Genomic DNA, 20,559 nt, shown 5'->3' with positions numbered 1-20,559 from the left:
TTTCTGGGATAACATGGGTAAATTTTAGTCATATTTGAATTTTAATTTAGATTCTCACTTATTTCCAAAGCTAACTTCTTTATATAGGAAATATTACAAATATTCAGAGAATCTCAAATGTTGATTTTTATACTAGCTTTCTAGTCTTTTAAGATAAATTTACATTTTTTTCTATTAACATCTCTTGGAAAAGACTTAGTGCCTTTTTCAGGCACTCATGTGTATGTGAGAGATTCACATTTTTGTAGAAGCTCTTTTCAAATAAACTTAAAGTCTTTTCCTTGAGAATTTTAGAAAGTAACCAGATATTGGAGCTCCATTCTTTGGAGACTAAGTATTGCCTTACTTGTGGGAAACAGCAGTAAAATTGACAACTGAGTTTGTATAAAGTGTATCAGATGTCACTTATAGGAATTTTTTTTTTAAACAAATTAGTTCTTTGCCTTCTGTCTGCCTGTCTGTAAGTTCAAGCTCATCTCTCTCAAAAGCTGCCTTCCCCTCCTACCTGTGTCTAGGAGAGAGACTAGGCTAAGAGGTCAGATCTGTTTTCAACTGAACTTGTGTCCCTTTAGTTGTTCCCAGGTCACAGTAGCTGCTAGATGGAGAACTGGTTTCATTAGCCCACTGGTCCTCTACCCTGGCCTCACAGCACACACCCGAGAACCTTTCACAAATACCAGTGTTCTGGTTCCACTCACATCAAGGCAGTCGTAAGCTCTGGGTTGGGGGCCCAGCAGTAATGTCTTTAAAAAGTGTCAGGGGTTTCAGGGCGCCATCAGGATGGAGAATCACTGCCATCGGCCCAAGTCAGACAGCTGACTGGAATACAGAAGGTCCAGCCATGTTTCTGCCCCTGTGCACGTGACCCATTGCTGGTTCTTCCCAGAACTGCCCTCATTTAGCAGGACGATGTGAGTACCTTCAGGAAGAACACCTCCCGTCCCCACATCCCGGTGTTCCAGGAACAGCTCAGATGAACGTGGGCCAGGTGTGTGCAAAGTTCTCCTTGTCCACTGCTTTTACAGGAGGGAGAACCTCATCTTAAGGGAAAATAAATCCTGTACTTGAACGTTTCCCCCCTTAAGCAGTTTTTAGCATTGATTCTGTCCCTGAAATACGAGACAGCTGACCCTCCACCAAGACTTTTCCCTGCCCTATCCAGCCCATCTTCTTGTGACATATGTGCCTTATTCTTTCAAACCCTAACAGTAAATCTATAAATCAAAATCTAATTTTGCATATACAAAGGCCTGAATATATATCTTATCAGAACTGGCCTTAGCAAAACATTCTGTGGAAGATGTGAAGATAATTTCAGGAGAGTCCTTTGAAAAGAGCCAGTATTTCTTCTTATTTTTTGCAAACTAGTATGTTTATCAAATAACATTTTGAATGATGATTTGGAATGAAAAATAACATTTTGTAATTCATTAAGGATGAGATTTTCATATGAAGAAGTACTTGTAATAAAAGTGATTTTGGGGACTTCCCTGGTGGTCTGGTGGTTAAGAATCCGCCTTCTAATGCAGGGGACACGGGTTAGATCCCTGGTCGGGGAACTAAGATCCCACATGCCGCGGGGCAACTAAGCCCTTGTGCTGTAGAATCCGTGTGCTTCAACTACAGAGCCCACGTGCCGCAACAAAAGATCCCACATGCCGCAACTAAGACCTGACACAGCCACATAAATAAATAAATTTCTTTTTTTTTAAAAAGTGATTTTGTGGAGGAAATTGAAATAATTTTTAAAATGATTATCTAAAGGTGTTTATAGCTTCCCTCAGGGTTATGTGCTAGTTGAAGTTCAGATGACACAAGTCATCTTTTGGAGCATAAAGCAAAAAAATATATATATATGGGTAGGACGCTAGATATTTCATGAAATTCAAGGCCGAGTTGAACAACACTGACAGTTTGAGAACCTGTGGCCTTAGCAGCGGAGGGAATTTGTGAGCTGTCAGCCCAGAGTGGTGGCTCTTGATCCGGGGTGCATGTCAGACTCACTGCTGATGTCAGGACTCCTCCCACAGCTGTCAAGTAAAAACCTCTGAGTAGCTTCCCAGGTCATTCTGATGTTCAGCCATGACTGAGAACCTCTGGCCCCAGTGCTGCCACCAAGATGAGACTGGTGAAGGCACAGTCATGCCCATAAGGCTTTTTGGAATATTGCAAAGCTGGCCTCCTGAAATTTTGGAGGGCAGAGACTTCTTGCTAACTCTTTTTTCCCCCGGCACCTCTGCTAAGTGCATGGTGAATATTTGCAAATCAGTTTCATTTCTTGTAAGGTGTTCCAGAATTCAAGGTGCTCTCTAGATCAAACTGATTTTATTCCCTTAGATGAGCACAGGCCTGTGTGCACAAATACTAAAACAAAGGCACATGAAAGACCAAACAGGCTGTGCTCAGGAGGTTTAAAGCAGGGCAGGCAGGCCCAGCGTTATGGGAGTGATGGGCTGGTGGAGGGGAAAGGCTTCCTCATCAGGAGTAGGAGACAGGAGATGTCCCTTTGTCCAGGCTCCCCGTGGGCTGGGAGCACCCGGAAGGCTCTCTCTGCCCACCTATTCCTGTCTATACATCAAGTAACACAGGGACAAATACGTGTCATAGTTATACCTTCAAGTAAAATGCCCTGTGCTTCTCAGATGCAGGCTCACTATACTCCTGAATCACCCTCGGAATACCGCGGGGGAAGGAGAAAGCCAGGAGACTGTACTTTGCAATTATACTTTTGAGGAAAAGAGAAATGGGTACCAGTTCCAAATGGGTGGCTGTAGGTACTTTTTATTTTTAGTTACAACAAACATTTTTTTATTTACCAGAAAGATACCAGCTCAGAAGCAAAGAAGATGCAGTAAAACTTGCTGAAGTTAAGGACCACTAACTCCCAGATGCCTTAAACATTCGTTCTTAAAGTCAGATGATTTCCCAAATAACCTCTCTAGGGTGTAAAGGGTGCTAGCAACACCAAAGCTAAAATTTGTTTTTCTGTAATGGCATATTATCAGACATCCCATGTTTAGAAGTGAACGTGTTTAAGATTTGAAAGATATTTATGGACTTTTAAAAATTAAATATTTATATATCGTAATTTACTTGTAATATGGAAGAAGGGCATTTTTCCCTTGCTCAGTGTTACTTAAATACTTTTTTCAGTAAAATCCCAACATCACATTGTCAGTTTCCACCCTTCACTTTAAGGACTGTCCTTGTGCCCAGCCCACTGTGGATCGCTCCACATAGTAAATGAGGGAAGTTGAGCAGAGGGTACTTGTGAGTTGGTATCTTATATCTCTCTCCATTTGGACTAGAAGCCTACTCTTTACAAATATTTTCTCTAAAGTTACACTTTATCTGTAATTAAATTATAACTTCAAATAAGCAACCCTCGATTACTGACCTTTTTCAGCGATTGCAGTATGATCCTGAAATGGGTGAAGTAATGAACATAGCCCTGGAAGGTCAGAGGTCAGCCAGGCTCTGCCCCAGGTGTGTGACCTGTGACCAGATTGCTTTTTCCTACTTAACTCCTCTCTTCTGTCCAAATCGGAACTGAAATAGGCTGTGCTCTCCTTACTTCTAGGGACATTTCCAAGATTAAGAATATATTCTCATTACTTGTACCGTAAGCTGAATGGCCGTGGTCCTCCCCACCCCATTCCCCCATTCCCCACCAGCTCCGATAAATATGTTGAGATCCTAACCCCCAGTGGGATGTGTTGGGTTGGCCTTTGGGAGTTGGTCAGGTCATAAGGGTGGAGCCCCCAGGATGGGATTAATGTCCTTATAAAAGGGACCGCAGAGAGCTCCCTCACCCCTCACTATGTGAGGACACAGTCTTGAGATCCAGGAAGTGTGCTCTTACCTGGCACCAAATCTGCCGGCGGCTTGATCTTGGACTTCCCAGCCTCCAGAACTGCGAAATAAATATTTGTTGCTTATAAGCCACCAGGTCTGTGGTATTTTTGTTAGAGCAGCTAACCCTAACCCTAACCCTAAGACACGCTGCTTTGGTTTTCTGGAAAAAGAGAGTGTGCAGGGCGGGTGTGGTGGTGGTGTCCTGAGTGAACTAGGTCTGCCAGGTTTGTGGGTTTCAGTGGGTTTTTGTTTGTTTGTTTCCTTTTTTGTGTTACATTCACATGGTATTCTAACATCCGAAGCTTATGCTTTCTGCAAAATGTAGGAAAATGAAGTGTTTTTATAAGATTTTACCCAAAATGTTGATGGCATACTTAGTTACTGAAATATGTTTGGGCAGAAATGTCTCTACCAGTGGATGCCATGGCATGTGTGAACTTAAAGTACCTTCCTTAACACTGTCTTTCATAACTGTTCCACCTCACCGGGGTTTTCTGTTTATTAGCATTGGCCTTTTCTTCATTAAGACTGAAAAATCAAAACCTGACGTGCTAAGCATGATTTCCACATTTGACTCTTAATTAATTTGGTGCGAGGGTGCAGCCTTTTTTTTTCAATCCCAGCATTTCAGCTCTTTGCAGCAGTAGAGGTTCTGTTTTTCTGTCCCTAAAGTAAAGAGGGTGGGAAGGGGCTTCCTCGGTGGCTTGGCTCCCGCTGGAGCAGAGGAGGAGGGATGCTGTCTTCAGCTGCCTTGGGTGCACCAGAGGGCTGTGTGCGGAGGCCCGGGCGTGCGTCCTGCAGACCTTGTGCAGCCCCTGGACAGGAGCCTGGGCTGTGAGGGGCACGGCCACTCTGGTTGCAAGGGTGACGGGAAGAGGAGAAGCCGGGAGAATGACGAGGTGTGTGAATGGCACAAGCGAGTTGTGGGGCAGAGTCTTCAAAGGCCCGAGTGGGTGTGTTCAGTCTCCCTCGTGCGCTGTGTGTGGGGCAGTGACGGGGCGGTGGTGCCCCGCCGCGTGGCCCCTAGCTGCATTTCCAGGGAGAGGCCATCCACCCAGTGAGCTGTCTGCCCAGCGGCTGGGTCTTGCTGTCCGAAGTCGGTGTGAGTGGTTTGCCCCGGCAGGAATACTGACAACCACCCTCAGATGGAAACTGCTCGACCTGTGATGAGAACATCTCCGTGGCCATGTTAGCACGGCCAGTTACAATCCACAGTCACTCAGAAACCTCGCCTAAGCCCCTATTTCCTCTGCTAAGAAGTAACAAAATTAATTGCTTTCTCTGCCTGCCTACTCAGAAGTCAGTCCTTCAAGAAATGAACTGACAGAAAGGCAGGTGATTTAGAGGGAGAAGGGGAACTGCTGAGGATAATATACGGACTGTTGTCTGACTTCCCATGGGAATAGATTTGGGTGTCAGTTAAATGCTTTGCTTGGTGTTTCAAGTTTAATGAGACAGCTGCAAAATGCATGAAAATCAGTTTCTGGAACATGCTAAGCCCTCCCCACCTGAGCACATGGGTGCTTCCGTCCCTCTGTTTGGAAATTTTGTCTCTTTGAATGGCTTATCTTTGTAATGTTGACTTAAACGTTACTTTCTCAGACAGCCCTTCCCTGGCTGCTCATCTTTATCTAAAAATCAGGGCTCCATTCGTATATTGGAGGTTTCTCTTTATCTCCTACTTAAATTCTTAGTTTTACTCACTGCCATGCTCGACAACCAGCCCTGTGCCTGTTACATAGTAGGAGCTCAGCAAACGTTTGTTGAGTGAACGAACAGAAATGCTGTGATGGCTTCAGGAAAAGACACTTAGTACCCTAGAGCAGCTCTGTCCAGTAGACCTTCGGGGATGACTGAAGTGTTTCTACCTGTTTTGTCCAGTGTGGCAGCCACCACCCACGTGAGGCTCTTGAGCACTGGCAACGTGGCTAGTGCAACCGAGGAGCTGGATTTTTATCTATTTAATTAATTTAAATTTAAATAGCCACCTGTGATTAGCTGCTACTATATTAGACACCGCAGATCCAGAGGATGTGATTTTATTAGCTTCTGGCATTGAAAAATATTACCACTGAATACTAACCCATTAAACGTAGGTAATTTCTGCAGCTGAAAAGGCCTTCTAAAAGCAGTGACCTGCATTCAGCTCATTTTATGATGCGTAATAGGTGTGTTTTATGGTCTCCTTGAGAAGCAGAAGCTCTTATGTCCTCAGTGACCTTCTGTGATTTCGGATTATCATTGCATTTTCCTTCCATTCTTTATTTTTTAATTTTCATTATTTTGATTGCATTGTATCAATAGGCTAGAGCCCTCCTGGGCTGTAGTTTGTGGGAGGACTTATCCAGGAACAAGGGCCTGGAGTTGTTGGAGTTCAACCTTCTTTCTGCCTTCTGTGGCTAACCTCAGTCAGCTGGTACTTATGCAACCGTGGCCTTCTGTCTGCATGGCATGGACCTCACCTTGAAGGCCAAGAGCTTTTCAAGTGAAGGTAGGATTATAAAAAGAATTATCAGGATAAACTTGAATAATTACCGCATTATTAGAGCCGCCGTCAGATTTCAACTGCTGATGTTTTCTCCGTATTGTCGCGGGTGTTGAAATGAGAAAGAAAAAGAACTGGTAGTCGCATCTTTCACTGTATTAAAAATAAAATGTTTAAATTCATGTTTCATGGTGGATTTTAAAAAGTTGCATTAAATACATATATATAACCATATATATATATATAAAATAAGATTTACCATTAAACCATTTTAAAGTGTGCCGTTCCATGGCATTAATGCATTTACACTGTTGTGTATCCATCACCACCATCCATTCTCGGGAACGTTTTCATCTTCCCAAATTGTCCCCGATGATGAATTTTAAAATTCTTTTCCATGCTTATTGTCCAAACTAATATGGACTACTGACACCTATGTGTCTACAGGAATCGCCTCTTTTAAAATGACCTTGACCTAACTAATGCATAATTTGCCTTACGTTGGGAAGTGGTAGACACCTCTTGTCAAGGACCCAAAATCACCCAATTTAGTCCCTGCTCCCAGCCATAACTAACCTTACATGCTCACCCTGAGAAAGATCATTTCTCTCGTTTAAAAAAACAGTAACTCTAGAAAATGACTTTTAAGTGACAGGTAAGATGGACTTTCTTGCATATGTGTTATGTGCTTTGGGATTCCAATCTTTTTACCAGTGTCCATTGAGAAAGGCAAAAAGAATCAGAAACAGTTACTTAGCGTTTTTAGTACCTCCTACCTTAGTATAATATCATTGTGACCACTGGGCACATCTAAACTTACAGATTCAGGATGGCTTTTTAGCCCTTTAATGAGCAATTGGAATCCGGGGAATCTGAAGGGAAGCCTTACCCTCACCAGATGACTTGCTCTTTATTTATTGCTGTGGGTACATCACTGTTCTCAGAAGCCCGAGGAACGAAGCAGAGGGGCAGCTGCAAGGGGAAGACTGACCACTGGTGTGGGTGCTTAGAAGGAAGCAGGTGGGCGTGTCGGGGCCCCCCTGAGAGAGACGTGCAGTTCTGTAGTCATGTCTCAGATGCACGTCAGGGGCAGTGTCCTGAGGGCAAGGCCTTCACGGTGGGTGCTGGGGGCCACAGCCCATCTCAGCCAGTGCACGTGGAACATTCCTGAGGGAGGAGACCGCCGGGCGCTGGGGCTCAGGGTGAGAGGAAACAGCTGTAGTTCTAGTCCCTGGCAGTAGTTCTGTTCAGCCCAAGTGTGGGGTGTGGTCCCTGGGAATTGGGGTCTGCGGGGGCACTTGGATAGGCCAAGCAGAATTCGGGCCTTCGGAAGCTTAATAAATGTGTGCTTTAGAAGGTAAATCCGGCATTGTACATAAGGTGAATCAGAGGAGGTAACTATTTGAAGTGGAAGGTGTTAAAGGCTGTTTAATTATCCTGGAGGAAGGTACTGAGGGTCTCTAAATTATGTCACTTGTGGTGAGAGTGGAAAGGAGGGCTGAAGTGGCAGCGATGTTGTAAAGACAGAATTTACAGGCCCTACCAATTGGCTGGATGGAGGGAACGAGGGAAAGGGGAAGCCAAGAGTGATCTCAAGTCACTAGGTTGTAATGCTCATCGTATAAAATCGAAAGGTATAAAAGCATGTAATGAATAGTAGCCTCTCAACTGTCTCTGTCTCTCAGCTCCTACCGTGTCTGCACTTCCTTATATACGTGTGTATATGCGTAAACTACATTTATATTCCTGTTGAAAAATGGTAGCTACCATGCACAGCCAATCAACACCTCTTTTTTATCATTTAACAATATATCTTGGAGATATCCTATGTCAATACATGTAGTGCTGCCTTATTCTTAATTTACTTAGCTAGTCCCCGATTAATGGAAATGTATTTCCTGTCTTTGGCTCTTACAAATTGTTCAGTGAATATCCTTGTTCATGCATCATTTTGCACACATATAAGAAGTATATCTAGGGCTTCCCTGGTGGCGCAGTGGTTGAGAGTCCGCCTGCCGATGCAGGGGACGCGGGTTCATGCCCCGGTCCGGGAGGATCCCACATGCCGCGGAGCGGCTGGGCCTGTGAGCCATGGGCTGCTGGCCTGCGCGTCCGGAGCCTGTGCTCCGCAATGGGAGAGGCCGCAACGGGAGAGGCCGCAACCGTGGGAGGCCCACGTACCGCAGGGAAAAAAAAAAAAAAAAAAGAAGTATATCTATAAATTTAATTCACTACAGGTGGGATTGCTGAATTAAATGTATTTTAAATGTTGATAGATATTGTCAAACTGCCTTCCATAGAAGTTTTACCAGCAATGCCTGTTTCTTAGACCCTCATAATACTGTGATATCAAAGAACATGATCTTCCCCAATCTGTAGATATTTTAAAACCTAATTGTCATTTTAATTTGCATTTCTTTGAGATTGAACATCTTTTCATACCTTCCAGAGGCATTTCTAATTCCATTTGGGGGAACCTTCTGTCACTCGCTGATTCCCATTTCTCTATTCAGAAGTTGGACTTTCATGGAATGCCTATAGTGGTTTCTCAAATCATGATTCTGGAGTTTTGGTGGATATATTGGGATCATATTCAGGCAATATTCATCTATTCCTATCTTATTAAGAGTTTGTCTTAATGAAGAGTGAATGTTCTGTTATGTCAAGCATCTGGGGGCTGATCATTTGCTTTTTCTCCTTTGATCATGGGGTCAGTTAGAGGACTGGATCTCCTGCCTTGATTTATCCTTGTGCTGTGCATGGTGGCCACGCCCCCCCCCCCCCCCCCGCCCCCCGCCGTGGCCTTGGTATAGTGTTCCCTTAGTGGTTTCTGTTTGCCTACATTTTATTTGGGATTCTTGCAGATAGTTCTAAGTATGTATCTTATTCATCACTGAAACAGCTTCTCAAAGTTGGAGAACTTTCTAGTGATTAAGTTACCCATCCCCTCATTTACGGTCTTTAATCCTCTTCAGTTTAGCTGTGGCGTTTCACACCCCAACCAGTGTTTTCAGTCACCTTGAAATGCGGTTCTTCCTTGGCTTCGGTGATGCTCAGAGCTGAGCTCTCTGCTCGCAGATGGAGTCTTTCCGCAGAGGACCTCCCTCCTTGACCTGCTTCATCCCCGTGTGACATCATCGCCGAGGTGGGCATCACTGAATGTGTCCATCTGCATGTCCCGCCCGCCCCTCAAACAGTGTGTCTAAAATAACCGCATTCTTCTCCCCACCCCGAGTCAGCTTCTCTACTTGATGTGGCAGCTTCTGTCTCTGTTACCCCTGAAGTTTTCTTAATGATCCCGGCAGCATCATGTATTGAGTACCTGCTGTGTGCCAGGCCCCGAGAAGCCAGGTAGCCAGGAGGGAGGATGGGGACAGGAAGGGCAGGCAGCAAATGCGGACGCCTTTCCAAGCCAGAACGATGTATGCCAGCACGCTTGAGATTGAACGTGTGCCAGGAGGGGAGGCCAGAGCGTTGGAAGGGTTATTACTTGGTCCTTATATCTCTGCAATAAGAAAAGTTATTTAAAAGCAAAAGTGAGACGTGTGATTCTTGTAATGAAGAGACCAGATTCACTGCATAGACACTTGGATGATTTATAAGTCTTTAAACCCCAGTAGAGGAAAAGTTATTCCTTAATAATATCTTAGACATTCACTTTTATTTAAAGAATCTTGGTAGAAGACGAATTAGAAACTTCAGATACTGTTTTTTCTTCTACCAGAGGGTTTGGTCAAATTATATTCCTGTCATTGGCGTTTTGGAGCTTGAGGACAACAGAACTGTTACAACATGAGTTTTTAGAGCCAATTTTGACCACAGCGAAGTGACTGTGAAGGCTGAAGGTCGAGAGTATGATTGATTGGGTGATTAGAATTCCTTTTAAAACAAATTAGATGTGGCAGGTTTGCCACTGGCGAAAAGTACTGCAAGGAAATGAATCTCATCAGCAGATAAAATTTCTTGGATCATCAAAAAAGGGTTTAATGTTTAAAATATAAATACACACACATACACACGACCTGCATAGGAATTCCAGTTTGTGCTGTTTTTACCATGAGTGTCTAGCCTGGTTTTTCTGTTAAATAATATACTGGCACTAGATTGGGTATGTTTTTAATTTTTAGTTTAGTGGCTGGTACCCTAAATGTTAAATATATTGATCAGTTCGGTTTATCCAGTTTCTGTATTTGTCTTTATATTTGGGGTCTTCTAGGTGATTGGATTTGTGATCAGGCATTTGTGTTTGGGATCCCTGGCTTCGAAGCAGGCCGAGGGGACAGGAGGGAAGCAAGGACCAGTGTTTGGGAAGGGAAGGGAGGAGTGAGGGACAAGCAAGGGCATTCTTTAATGGAGAAGGGTGTGTGTGAGAGGGGTGGCGGTGGTTGGTATCTGTTGTCTTGGAGAGAAGGGTGGGGTGGTGGTCCGTGGAGAACTAAGATTTCTCCGGAACTTCATACACATCAGACACCAAGCTCTGCATTTTCGTGTGTATTACATCCTCACAATAACCTTGGCATAGTAGGTATGGAAATTATTTGTAGTTTCAAAGAAAAAAAGGAGAGCAAGTGAGAAGATATCCAAAAAGAACTTCTAAAAGTAAAATAGTGATGGTGATGATGATAATGATGATTGTTAGAAAAGAACATTGCTTCAATGTAGCTGCCCTGGTTTTGTTTTTGTTTGTTTTTTTTTTTTTTTTTTTTTTTTTTTTTGCGGTACGCAGGCCTCTCGCTGCTGTGGCCTCTCCCGTTGCAGACCACAGGCTCCGGATGCACAGGCTCAGCGGCCATGGCTCACGGGCCCAGCCGCTCTGTGGCATGTGGGACCTTCCCGGACCGGGGCATGAACCCATGTCCCCTGCATCGGCAGGCGGACTTCCAACCACTGCGCCACCAGGGAAGCCCTGCCCTGGTGTTTTTCTTCTAGTTTTTTGGTGGCGAGAATGTCGAGTCGTAGGTAGGGTCAGAGAGGTTGAAGTTGGCTCTTAAGCTGGGTACATGAGGGCTAGTCGGGTCTCTGCTTTTGTATATGCTTGGAAATTTTCATAATAGAGGGTCTTTTAAATGATGAAGCAAAGAAGGAAAATAGTCTCGATTGTGATAAAAGGTGAAAGAATATTTATGAATAGTAGGGGAACGTTTTTCCTTTCTTCCCTACTGTCAGACTTATATGATAGCATTAGCCTATGAACCTATCTTTGAGGCAAGATTATTAACAAACCATTTAGGAAATAGATGATAAAATCAGTTTTTTTTTTTGTTGTTGTTGTGGTCTTCTCAGCTTTATGTGTGAAGACTCTGCAGGAACCAGGTGGTCTCTTCATCTTTATCTGATTGCAGTGGAAGTTTTGTCCCAATAATAGAGCATTTATGCTGGAAGGAAGCCCAGGGCTGGAACTGTCTCATTGCAGAAGCTGTACAGCTCCAGGAGGGGGATCAAAATCTAGTCAGTGAGCATCTGTTTCTGCAGAACATGGTAGTGGGGCCTGGAGGGAGCTCCAAAGGTAGGACAATAAGAGAGTAGCTGTAGCTAGTGTTTACGGAGGGCTTCCCTGCTAGGTACTCTAAACACTTCACACATATCCAGTCCTTACAGCAACTCTAGGAGGTATAGGGACTAGGCTTTCTTATTTACTTTTATTCTTTTATTGTGGTAAAATATACAAAACATAAAAATTACTATCTGAGCCTTTTTAAGTATACAGTTCACTGGCATTAAGTACATTCACATTGTTGGGTAAACCATCACCTGCCTCCATCTCAGAACTTTTTCATTTTCCCAAACTGAAACTCTGTACCCATTAAACACTACTTCCCCATCCGCCTCCCCGCAGCCCCTGGTAACCATCATTCTTTCGGTTTCTGTGAGTTTGACTGCTCTAAGTACCTCATATACGTGAAGTCATAGAATATTTTGTCTTTATATAACTGGCTTATTTCACTTGGTATAGTTATCTTCAAGGTTCATCCATGTTGAAGCCTGTGTCGGAATTTCCTTCCTTTTTAAGGCTGAATAATGTTTCATTGTATGTATGTGCTACATTTTATCCGTTGTTCTGTTGGTGGACACTTGGGCTGCTTCCACCTTTTGGCTATTGTGAATATGCTGCTGTGAACATGGGTATGCAAATATCTGTTCCAGTGTCTACTCACAGCTCTTTGGGGCAGAGTCCCAGAAGTGGAATCGCTGGATCTTATGGTAATTCTATGTTAAATATTTTTAGGAACTGCCAGACTGTTTTCTACAGCAGCTGCACCGTTTTGCATTCCCATCAGCTGTGCACGAGGTTCCAGTTTCTGCAGATTGGAGGTAGGTCCTGTTCTTGTTTCAGTGTCACAGAGGAGGGAGAGAGGGGCGGGGAGGTTACATGCACTCACACAGCTCACGTGCAGACCCGAATCTGAGCCCAGCAGTCCGACTCCAGAGCCTCTGATGTAAAGATAAGAGGAGGCACAGAGGCTCGGTGACGTGTTCCAGGGCCCTGCGTGTGGGTTCAGGCCCGGGCCACCTGCCTCCACAGTTCATGTTGGTAAGCATATTAGATTCATGGCTTGGTGTTTCTTTTTCCTTTTTTTCTTTTTGGACAAAAGTGCACTTAAAAAAAATCCACATTCTGTAGGAAGATATTACATGTTGAATATCTCTGTATGTCTTTCCCCTGCCTTTCTACATTTACGCTTTAAAATGTTCTGTTATTTAAAATATCTTTCAAGATGTATGCAATATGTTTGATTTTCTTTTTATTTGAGTTCTTGGGTCAAATTTTGCTTTTAAATGCTTTGAATAAATACGAATTGATTCTGCTGGAGTTTTGTATATATCTCTGCTCTACGTACCTCTGCCAGAAGTTTGCTTTCAAATAAAACCAAACAAAACTATCTAAGCCGAGCTTAAATGGGGGGAAACCTGGAGAGTATCAATGGTAAACACTGAGGACTTTAAAAAAAAATTCAGATAAAGTGAATTTTCCATCTTTATCAATAGAGGAGCAACAGCAAGAAAATGTGCCCATTTCTTTAATCCTCGTGTGTATTTTGCTAAGAGGGTTTGCATCCTCCCTCACAGAGGGGTCATGAGGGACTTTGCAGCATCCTGCAAAGAGCGTGCTCCCCGGGGGACACTGGCTCAGCTGGGCCCGTGTGTCAGCTCATGTCCCAGCCCGTCTCCGGAGCCCCTCACATTGCTGCCAGGGAGGTGCCCCCTGCAGATACAGACCGAGGGTCTCCTGGACCCTGCTCATCCCGGCAGGCCCTCTGGATGGGCGACCTTGTCTGTGCTGCATTTTAAGGGGAGGGCTGTGTGTGCATGGCCCCGAGCCCCTCCTAAGGTAGAGGGTGAGTGGCTTGTACCATCCACTGTCATAGCTGGGTGTGAGATTTAGACAATGGTCCCAGCGTATCAAGGGCCCACAGTCATGCTCAGATTGACTCTGCTCTGGACGGTATCTTTAGAATAATCCCTAATTCTGTGGTCCCCAACTTTGGCTGTGCACTGCAGGCCACCTCCAGAGATTCCCATGTCACTGGCCTGGTGTGTGCCTTGGCCACTGGGATTTTTAAAAAGCTTCACAGATGATTCTGAATGTATGGTCAAGGTATGGGATCATTGGTCTAATTCCTCTTGAGTACCTTGTTCTTTGGGCTGTAATTAAGATTTTTCTCATTACAAAAGATACAGAAATGCCTTTTCTCAGGGTGTCCTTATTAGCAGGGATTGCTGGAAAATATTCCTCACACACACAGGGACTGTCTTCTGTTTTGATTATTTGTGTTGGAAGATGATTTTCACGTCCTTATGGAGTATGTCTCTCTATGCACACGACTTAGCGCTGGTGTGTGTAGGGGACGGGTCTCGCTTACTCTGCGGAGACTTGAGTTCAGGAACTTGGAGGAAGGACAGGGATCCGCTCGCCTAGATTTCACTGCCGGCTCCCGGTCACTCTGCGTTCCGAGGGCAGTTTCATTCTGTAAACTGAAGACTGATGGGTTCAAGCTGATGCTTCTGTAGTTCCCGAAGTCTTCTCGTCCAGAGCCTCACCACCCCTGTGCATTGTAACACTCAACGTGGCTTTACTTTGGGAAACGTGGCTGTGTGTTTGGCCACACCACGTAGGCCCTCCGAGCGTTCCCCGGTTCAGAGGGATGCTTTGCCTCAGCTCCTCCTGGGCCCTCGGAGTTTCTTTAAAAAGTCAGTGACAGGGCTGGCATCGTCCTCCCTGTGTGACTGTGGCTTTAAGATTATTTGGTTGAAAGTGCGTGAAAGTTTAGAGATGAGGTTTGGGGAAACAAGTGTTCTCCCTGCTTTGATTTCATTTTAAAAATGAATGTTTAGATGTCAAATTTTGAAACTTTGTCGTTGTTTTGTATTCTGTTTTTCTGTGAGAGCTCCGTCAGTAGTTGAAGCAGAAAGGGTGTATACGATCCTTGGAGTTGCTTAGAGACCTCACCCAAGGGCAGAAGATGGCTGGCTTACACCTGTAGCTGAGGACAAGGCTGCCTACCCACCCCAGAGCCGCTTCAGATACGGGCAGAGCAGAGAAACGTACCTGTGTGTGTGTACATGCAGGTATATGTAGTATAAGCGTGTAAAAATGTTACTCCGTGTTCATACGTAGCTGCTGATTCAGAGTGACGTAAAGGAGATTCTCTTAGAGACATCTGCCAGTGATCTTCCTTTGTTTTTTCAAAGAGAGGCACATGTGGGATTGACGTGCTTTCACATTTAGGTAATTTCATGCTAGCTGTGGGCACTGCATTGGGAAGATAGCTTTCTTCTCACATTTGTGTAGATTTCTCCACTTAGTCAGTCACCTTGGTGACAGGTGTGTGTGGAGGTGGGCAGTAGGGCGAGGGCCCTGTTGGACAAGGGGACAGATTGCTGAGCTCAAGAGCAAGGGCGTCTGGCCATTGCTGCTGTCTTGGAAAATGAGGGCTGTGCTCCCCAGGGAGGAGGGGCCCCAAGGGACTCTTGGGTCCCCGCTGCTGTGATTTTTCTCGCCTCTACTCTCGTTTGCTTCCCCTGCCTCCTTCCCTCTAACTAGTCCCTGGTTGTTGACCTCCAGGGGCTGATTAGTTTTGTGTGTCACTAAGAAAAGGTCAAGGGTTATAGCAACGGGGCACTCCCTCTTCTGCCTTCACGTAGTTTTCAACACGCTGGATGTTTAAAATGAAAGAGTCAGCAAGGTACCAGCAAATGCTCTTTAAAAATGTAGCCCCTGTTTTGTGTAGGATGTTCTGCCGGCCCCTCCTCCTACCCCACCCCACCTTCACCCCCCGCCTCGCGGGTTTTCAAAGCCAGCATCATTTCTAGGAGAAAAAGTTTAGAAATGGTTCCCTTTGATTAATGATAGGTTGTGTCATCTTCATATAGGAAATGTAGAGGCAAATATTAGAGTAGGGTGGGGAGGGGCTGCTAATACAGCTATAAAACAGCTGTGTTTTTGTAAAGCTAGCAAGTGCTATTCTGGTTTTATTGAGGCGGAGATAGATGGTTACAGTGACTTGCCTCCCCTGTGCCAGGCATTCTCTGTTGAGAAAACCAGGATGAGTAAGACATGGTCCCTACCCTCTAAGGACTTACCAGGGAGCTCCCCGTGCCATTTGACTTCTTAGCTATGGACTCTTCCGAGTCATCGGTCACGCCCGTCTCCCTCATTTTCCACCTGCAGGTGCCAAGGCAGTCGTTGTCTCACATCCTGGTGCAATTCCTCTTTGGAGTTCGGTGTTGTCTTTTCACACCTGGTACTCCAAGCGGGGTCCTACGATGGCAGAGTTTCAGGTCCCCCGCCCCCCATCTGTGTTATAACAGGAACCCCAGGTGACAGAGGACTTAGCATTCAAAATGTGTTAATATGCAGATTCCATTTGCGTCGGGCTGGGGGTGCCTGAGAGGCTGCGTTTCGAATGATCTCCCACGTGATGCTGATGCTGGCCTGTGGACCACACTGGCAGCAGAAAGGCTTCACTCTAAGAGCCTGCTTCATCTCCCTCGGTGTCAGAGCGCAGCGGGGATGCTTGCTCATCTGATGACATGGGCTAGCACAGGCCGCTAACCGAGTGATCTGGACGAAGCGCTCTCACAGGGAGTCAAAGATGTAAAAAGTGCCTGCTGGCCGTGTGCTGGACATGGCTCCCAGACCCCTGCAGACACAGGGATCCACCTCACAGTCGTATGAGGTAGGCACTGCCATTGTCTCTGTTTCACAGATGGGGCGATTGAGGCACGGAGAGGTTCCATAGCTTGACCCAAGTCACATTTCCTAACAAGTGAACGGCAGGGCTGTGAGCCCAGGCGGTGCGGCCTCAAGCGCCCACGCTGGCGTCAGATCGTGGTGCAGAGAGGACAGCGTCTGGGTTTCGGTGGCGGGTGCTTCCAGAAGGCAGGTGGAGTCCAGGTGTGTGGTCAGCATAGGAGGCTGAGCGGCAGGGTGGGGCTGTGCAGGCCTTGTTGAGCGGGCAGGGTTAGAGGGGGTGCAGAGGCAGGTGGGGCGCTGGTGGCTGAGGAGCGTGAGGGCACGTGGACTGACGAGCGTTACGTGGCGTCACATGCTGGGGTCCTCACTTCGCTTAATCCTGACAGTGATGTGAGGGCGTAGGTGCACATTTTGTAGAAAAAGAAACTGCGTTTAGAGAGATTAAGAAATTTTCCCAACGTCAGCAGGGAGGAGGGTAACATAATTTGAATTTAAGTCAGTTTTGTCTAATTGCAAAATCTGTTTCTGAGACTTCTTTGCTCCGCTCCCTCCCTGGCAGGGACTCGGAGCAGAAATTGAGACACGGAGAGACCAGAGCTTGGTCACTGACCCTGCAGTATAAAGAGGCCCTCGGCCACAGGGGTGAGGGCAGGAACGCTGGAGCAGGGAAGCAGAGAACCTGCGAGACCCCTCAGTGCTGGCAGTCCAGGCAGGCTGGAGCGCCTGAATCTCCCTGCACGGGACTGGTCCCCGGCTGGACACAGGGTGAACCTGCAGATGGGGTTAAGTGGCCCCAAGCTGAGATCAGTGTTCATCTGGATGAATGTTTGTTAGGCTGGACCACTCTTCCTGACCTGCGTCCTCCATCCCCATGTCAGCCCTGGAGAGGCAGCCCTGCCCTCGCCCGGGCGCCCGTTTCTTAGACTCCCAAGTGGCAGCATCAGTGCTGCCGCTTCCTCTGTTTTACCAGAGGCGACAGGTGGTTTCTGCTCTCTCCCCCGATCTTTATGATGATGGCGTTTCTTGGCGCAGACATTCCTCGTTGCTCCAGACGTGAAAATCTGAGCTTACTTGCTTTAAATAAATTATCGAACAGCCCCGTGTGACCTGGTGAACAGATAACTGGCAAACTTAGTTACTTAGTTACTAAACAGATACTTAGTTATCTGGTAAACAGGTAACTAAGCTGCCAGCAAGTGTGGTGTGCCCCGGGGAATTCTTGGCCTCGGGATGCTGGTAATGGAGGGGATTGACTGGGGTTAGCAGATGGGCGCTGCTCAAACTTCCCTAATCACTGACAGGCGCACCACTGCCGGCTGGCTCTCTGTGGAGCTGCTCTGTGCACATGCCCCCGGCCCCCAGGCTGTGGAGGGCCCTGTCCCCTCCCCGCTGCGGAAGGTAGCACCTGGGCTTTCTGATGTGGTCCTTTGCCTCTTCATCCTCACGGTCAAGGCCTGCATTCATATTTCCAAAGATTATCTTTAAATGGTAGAAGCATCAGTGCTGTATCACAAAATCTAGGAAACAGAACAGGAGAAAACACCCCCTTTCACTGTCCTAAAACAATGATTATCAGTTTTTAATATTATCAGTTTTTTCTTCAATGATTTTTACATCGTTGTATCTGTTGTTTTGCATCTGCATTTCCCCTTACTGCTACATGATCTTCATCATTACCGTTTTAATGGTTGCATTCTCTGTTGTGATTCTGTACCATGAAGTAATTAACTGTTGTTGATGAGTATCTTGCTCCCAGCTTTTCACAGTTATTAATAACACCACAAGGTATATCTTTGTGCATGTAGCTATTTCCATATTTTGAATTAGTTTCTTGTGATAGAGTCCCTAGTGGTATTACGAGGTCAAAGAGTATGAACAGTTTTATGGCTTCTAAAGCGTATTGCCAGATTGCTTTCCAGAGGAGCAGAACCAATTTACAGTGCCATCAAAGTCATCTGTTTCCCAGGGGGCCAGCTAGCATAGGGGTGCAGCCTCTCACAGCAGGAGGGGAGGAGGCGTGTGTGTTTGTAAAACTTGCTGGTTCCTATGTGCACTGATGTAAGCCTCAGTGGCACTGTGCATTGTTCCTCTTAGTAGGAATATACTAGATGTCAGTGCCAATATAAGTCATGGGCTCAGAGTTTAATACAGCAGTGTGGTAGACATGGAGTCAAGCAAGTATATATATTTCCCGTTTCCCTGCAATTTGAAATTTTTAAAAAGTTGGCAAAGGTGAATTGGCAAGGGCTTTCAGCCACTGTGACGAGGGTCTGAGGGGCCCCCGGCTTTTCTGGAGTATCTAACGGTTTGGAGGTGAAGGTGAAAGTCGGGGAGGTTAGGGGGACAGGCGGGAGGAGGGCATTGGAAGTGCCCGGGCACGTGCTCAGGAGCGAGCCTAACCTGGCAGCAAAATTAACCTCACCTGCTAACTAGCTACAGTCTTTAGGATGCTGAGTGGAATGCTGTGTTGAGAAGGATTTTGAGGTCCCATCTAGGCTTCGTGGGAAAGGTACTGTGATTAATTAGCAGTTTGTTCTAGATCTTTGTCATTGCAATTTTCTTCAATTCTTTATATTTCCCTTTGGATTGTAAACATTAAATGCCTTTAAGTAGAGACTGGACCTTTTGAAGTTGTTCATTTTTATATCCGTCCCCTAAAGTATCTAGCACATGGTCTTGTATATTAGGATGTAAGTGATGGTTTTGTGCTTGCTAATAGAATGATGAATGAATGAGGGAAATTTATACTCTGTCTTCATGGTTCCAGGAGTTGTACTGAAGCCCTGTGGTCAGGTGACGGGTCCCACGTGTAGAACCTGCAGCAGATGCTCTCAGGGGTAAAGGAAGAGGAAATTTGAGCTGAGAAATTTAGGAAAGGTAATGCTGGAAAAGACCTTTGATTTATATGTATATGTACACTTCCCAAGTCACCTGTCGGGACCTCCTTGTTCGACAGACGGAGAAGCTGAGCCCTTAAGGCTGAGTGTCTTCCCCACGGTCCCTCAGAGAGTGGATGGCAGCTGGGAGCTCAGACCTGGACCTTCTGGCTCCTGGCCCAGTGTCCTTTACACTACGCTGTGTGTGGGGAACTTGGGGTACTTGTTTTGCTACTTCCATGCCCCCATGCCCTCAACCGATGTATATTTGGAGTGTTCTTTGCTATATGTGCACATTTTTTTCTCCCTTATGCAGCATAGAAATGTATTTGGAGATTGTGACCTCGATGCAACAGTCAGACTGGGGTTCAGGGCAGTAAAAGCCTAGAGATTTGTCTTGAGAGCCAAGCGGTAGTGCAGGATCAAGACCCAGTTCCCTACCAAATTACAGCTGCACAGTATCTCCGAGTTTGAATATAAACGTTTTTTCATTTCAGGGGAAGAATGTTCAGTGTTAGTTGTGGTACATGATTTGAGTGTGTTTTTGCCACAATTGTGATTCTTATAAAACTCTCATTATGGTCCATATGTGCAGAGGAGAGGTTTACGGTCCTCCAGGGAGCATTAACTTTGGAATCTGACAGCAGAAGCCCTGCATGGGCTGTGCTGCTTCCCCTCCAGCGCCCCCTGTCCCCTGCAAGAGGACAGGCACAGTGGTCATTGACATTCTGAAGCTCAGGGCTTTACTAGTGAGAAAGCACTCGTGGTGAACGTCAGAGCACGAGAATCATCAGCCCGCCACTTCCTTGACGCCGTGTGCTGTCCACCCTGGGACTTGAACAGTGTGTGGAAGCTGGAGCCTGCTCAGCCCTTGGCGGCTCCAGGCCCCTTGAAAGTGATGTCAACCTCGCAAGCTGCCGTGGTCATAGCTTCTGGGTAATGGGGTTTGGAATTGATGGGTATTTACATTTCAAGAGGGCTTTTCCTATGTTTCTGTAACTTTCCAGTCTAAACGTTTGTCCTTGATGTGACTGGATAGCTCTCTTCTGTGTGGTGCTGGAGTGTTTAAAACTGGCTCGGTGTGTAAACCGCTTTCTTCCTGGGAGAGCACAGGATAATCTGCTTAGGCCCACTTGTGGCCTAGCGGA

The 20,559-nt window shown here is 45.9% G+C and overlaps 1 protein-coding gene across 2 annotated transcripts in view; it reads left to right on the top strand.

Moving 5' to 3' along the window:
• Positions 1-20,559, top strand: part of FARS2 (phenylalanyl-tRNA synthetase 2, mitochondrial) — a 384,165-nt gene that overhangs the window by 3,984 nt on the left and 359,622 nt on the right. The window contains exon 2 of one of the 2 annotated variants that reach the window (XM_082848140.1): positions 12,567-12,652. The exons of the other annotated variant lie outside the window; for it this stretch is intronic. The gene's annotated coding sequence lies outside the window, so the exon portion shown is untranslated. The remainder of the gene's footprint in view (positions 1-12,566; positions 12,653-20,559) is intronic. 2 annotated transcript variants of the gene reach the window in all.

The sequence above is a fragment of the Leucopleurus acutus genome (genome assembly GCF_964270905.1).
Source record: "Leucopleurus acutus genome assembly, chromosome: 10".
In the NCBI taxonomy this organism is placed as follows: Eukaryota; Metazoa; Chordata; class Mammalia; order Artiodactyla; family Delphinidae; genus Leucopleurus; species Leucopleurus acutus.
This window is presented reverse-complemented; position numbering and strand designations above follow the sequence as displayed.